Source organism: Cryptomeria japonica, chromosome 3 (assembly GCF_030272615.1).
Source record: "Cryptomeria japonica chromosome 3, Sugi_1.0, whole genome shotgun sequence".
NCBI lineage: Eukaryota > Viridiplantae > Streptophyta > Pinopsida > Cupressales > Cupressaceae > Cryptomeria > Cryptomeria japonica.
In genome coordinates, this window is record NC_081407.1 from 303,525,045 (window position 1) to 303,529,515 (window position 4,471).

The following is a 4,471-nucleotide window of genomic DNA, read 5'->3' on the forward strand; positions in this document are numbered from 1 at the left end:
CCTAAGTATTGGAACCCTCTACAAAATACCCAAATTAGATAACAATTAATAAATTAAATTAGGGAATTTAATATAAGTTGATAAAATAAAATAAAATAAAAATTAATTAAATGATTTAAATAAAAAGAAAATAATAATAAGGATAAATTATTAATATTATAATTAAGCTAGAAATTACTTAAATAATTAAAATATAATTATTTAAAAGTGAGTGGTACAGCTTGAGTTGGCCTAGTGATGGAGAACTTGTGCTCTTGAAAGAGAGGTCACAAGTTCAAATCCCATAGGGGGTAGGGTATGTACATCTTATCGGCTTCAGCCTATTACCAATAAAATAATAATAATAATAATTTAAAAGTGAGTGATTAAAAATATAAAAGTTATTCGATAATTATAAAATAAATAAAACCTATTTTAAAAAAAGATAACATCTTGTAAAAATTAGATGACTAATTATATATATATATAAATATAATCAAGATTATTAATTATATTTTTGACATGCGAGATACAATGCATGAGTAAATAGTAAGATAATAAGGCCTGCTAGTGGGCTTTTAAGGGCTAATCCTCAGAGGATATGTGAAGTAAGACAGGAGTGGGGTCCGCCAGATAAGGGTTGGACTAAGGTTAATTTTGATGGTGCTTCTAGGGGATATCCTGGGGTCTATGGTGCTGGATTCATAGCCTGAGACAAGTGTGGCAACATTCTAGCCATTGGAGCTAAAAGATTGGTGGATGGGTCAAACAACCATGTTGAGTGTCAAGCGGCTTTAGAAGCCATTCTAATGGCTAAGAAATTAGGAGTGAAGAAACTCCACCTGGAGGGAGACTCTCAGATTGTCGTGAACGGGATAGTTAGTGTAAACATCTAAAAATGGTCACCACTTGCGGAGTCATACTTTAACATTGGCGCATTGCCTTATTTTAGGGTTTTTTGTGTCGCATTAACATTTCTCCTATGATTCGCACTTGGTCTTTATCATTTGCGAGCATCGAGTCCTTCTTCTGCATTCTTCATTTGTCTCGCTTTTGAATTTGGTCTTGTCGATAATAATCTTCAGTCATGATTTTGGTCGATCTTATCCTGTCACATCAATGTGCGTGCTCATGTGGCATATTTTGACATCGTCAATTCAATTTCATTTTGGACATTGTCAATCCTAATCGATGATGGAATTAGGGTTTTGTCCTCTTATCAATCTTATCATCTTGCGATTGATTTGTCATCGATTGTTGTCGTTTTCAATCTTGTCATCTTGCGATCGATTTGTCATCGATCGTGGTCATTTTTAATCTTGTCGTTTTGCGATCGATTTGTCATCGATCATTGTCATTTTCAATCTTGTCATTTTGTGATCGATTTGTCATCGTTCATCGTCCTTCACAATCATGTCAATTTGGATCAATTAGTCATTGTTCCTCGTCAATTGGCGCATTTATCAATCAAATCATTCATCAGCATTGGTCCTTTGTCAGTCAGAATCATGATTAAATCGAATCGACATTAATTATCTTTTGTCAAGACCTAATTGTCGTCCTTGCATTTCTAATTCATCTTCCAAGGTTTTATGATTTATTCATTTAATCTTGTTTGTCATTTTCCCTCTAGGATTAATAATTTATTTATCTATCCTAAGTCTTCTTGTCACAATTAAATATATTTAATTGGCTAATTAATTCCTCCTATTTTTTAAAATTAATTAATGAATGAAAAATTATTAATTAATTTACCTAATTTTCATCAATTTCCTAATTTCCTCATTTCCTAATTTTCATCAATTTCCTAATTTCCTCATTTTCTAATTTTCCTAATTCCTAATTTCCTCATTTTCTAATTTCCTAATTTCAATTTCCACCTAATTAATTTCTCTCTAGTTTCTCCCTATTTTTGTGCTTCGGTGGAAGCATGAATTTCTCATGCGTCATACTATTGGCATAGCAAGATGTCATAAGATTCTAGTCCTCTAACCTTTGCATTGCCAATATGTCATAATTCATGACATAGAAGGTGTCATAACCTTCTTCTTTCCACTCAATTGTGCCATTTTTGAAATCAATTGCCTCTAATATCAATGTCATGCTAATCTTGTCTTTTCTCCGATTTATCTATAAATTGGATGAATTTCTTCAATCAAAGGGCCGAATCAATCACGCTTCTAGTACCCTTATGTTGTCGTCTCGTCTTGTCAATCTTGCTTTCATATTATACTTATGCACTTGAAGGTGAGATCCACAAAACAACGTAATTTGAAGGAGAAAGAAGGACAATGGAGATTTCTGGAGGAGATATTCACATTTGCGATGGTTTGCATTTGAATTGAATGTCTTGTTTTTCATGCATCTCTATTGAATGTAATTAGGATTTGTCACTGCATTTTAGTTTTCGTGATTGAGCTAGGTTAATTTGCTATTTGCTTTGATGATTTTCAAATTCCTATCTACATTAATTGGTGAACTCGACGTGAAACTAACCATTTAACCATGTTTTGAGTGCCTTTTGAGCTGATTTGCAGGTGAAAACCCAAGAAACAGGGCAACTCAGGACTTTCTGGGCACTTCAGCGCCTGTGTAGGAGGAATTTGCGCCTGTGTTAAGGGATCTGCGCCTGTGTCAAGGACTTCTGTCCCTGTGTCAAAGGGATCTGCGCCTGTGCCACTGCATTTTGCGCCTGTGTCAATGCATTCTGTGCCTGTGTCAAGACATTCTGCGCCTATGTAAGGCCAGAAACAGAGGTAAAAATCAGTGTTTTTACTTGCAAATTACTTTGTTTTGCATTATGTTCTCGTATTCTGGTTTTCTTTGGTACTGATTCTCTGTGCAGCACCTTGGCATTATGCATGGTGAAGACAAAAATGAAACTACTAACAAATCTTATGCAGGTTCGCTAGTCAAAGACCAAACAAATCAAATTTCTAACTTAGTGATTTTGCAGGTTGCCTTGTATTCCAACCGAACTTTGTGTTTGTGATTCATAATTAGGCACCTAGTATGATTGCTAAGTAGGATGGAATGAACATGTGTTTGCTTTTATTGTCGAGTTTGACATTGGAGTTGGAGAGTATGCTCTCATCCTTCTTAGGGTGATCAGAAATTCAGATCTTCGATACCATTCTCATGTATTGGATTGTTTGTCACCTTTAGAGGGCCTGCCTTCCCGACCATTTACTTTATTTTGCAAGCAAGTGACAATCGTGAGAAGGGAACAACCCAAAGTGAGCACAGTCAGAGTACCTTGGCATTCTAACTCACTATAAATAAATACTTGATGGGCGAAAGCTTTGAAGGAAGGGTTATGTGGGAATTGTAGTTACTTGGGAAGTGATGACCATTGGACTCTTTCTCATATCAACATCTAAGTAGGGCCTCGCGGTCTAAATCATTCTTGCGCAACTACATTTGTTTGGTATCTTGGTGGACTTATGTCTCAATCACGCTTGCATGACACCAAGGAGTAACGCTTAATAGAAATCCTTATCAAACACCTTGTATTTAGAGGCCAAAAATCCTTCTAGTTGCTTGAGAAGGAGGAGTTCAGATACTTGGAAGAGATACTAAGTTCGCCATGGGGAGATTTCCATGGGGACTGATGCTTGGCTGCCCTGAGAAGTGAGTGTCGTGGAGGGGAGCCCATGGGGTCAAGCATCTATGTATTCTCCTTGAATCTCATAACGAGTCTACCTCTCAAGTACCTATTGTCCTTACCTACCATAAGAAATGTGTGAATGAGCATGATTGTCTTGAGTCTAAGTTGAAATATCTTGTCTTCTTTGCTTGTCAAAAGTTGAGTTGTGTCTCATTTCAAAAACAAGACAAATTGATTCAAAACAAGGTTAAACACAAGAGTATTTCATTCAAAAAAGTTCAAAACACCTTCAAACATGGTTGTCAAACATTTTTCAAAATCTTGTCTCAACATTCATGTCACTTAGATTTAGGTTCATCTTAGGTTTTGCCAAGTCATTGTCAACTACCAAGGTTAGGTTTCACCTAGGTCATACTCCTTTGCATATCAATAAGAGTCATCCATTTGCATGTGTCCTCTTGCATTAGAGTAATACCATTTCACAATGTCAACCTTAGGTTTGCCTTAGATTGACATTGTCATACATTTGCATTTGCATCCTTGTCCTCATAACATGAGGTCACATTTGCATACCCTAGGTCTCTTCATTAAGCTTAGGTCGTTATCATATCATATTAGGGTCATTTGCATAGTAATTGTCCCTTTGCATATAGTGTCAAAACTAGGTATTGTCATACTTGAGTAATCCAAATCTTTGATAAACCCTAAGTCATTGTTAGGAAGTCTAGACCTTATCAAACTTTTGTCTTTTTGTCATCCATGTCATTTGGTCAAACCTAGCTTAGTATCCAAGCATATAGGGGAGACATTGTCATTTTGTCCTTTTGTCACTTGGTCCTTTTGTCCTTTGAGGTCTAGACATCATTTCGATTTCCTAAGGGTCTC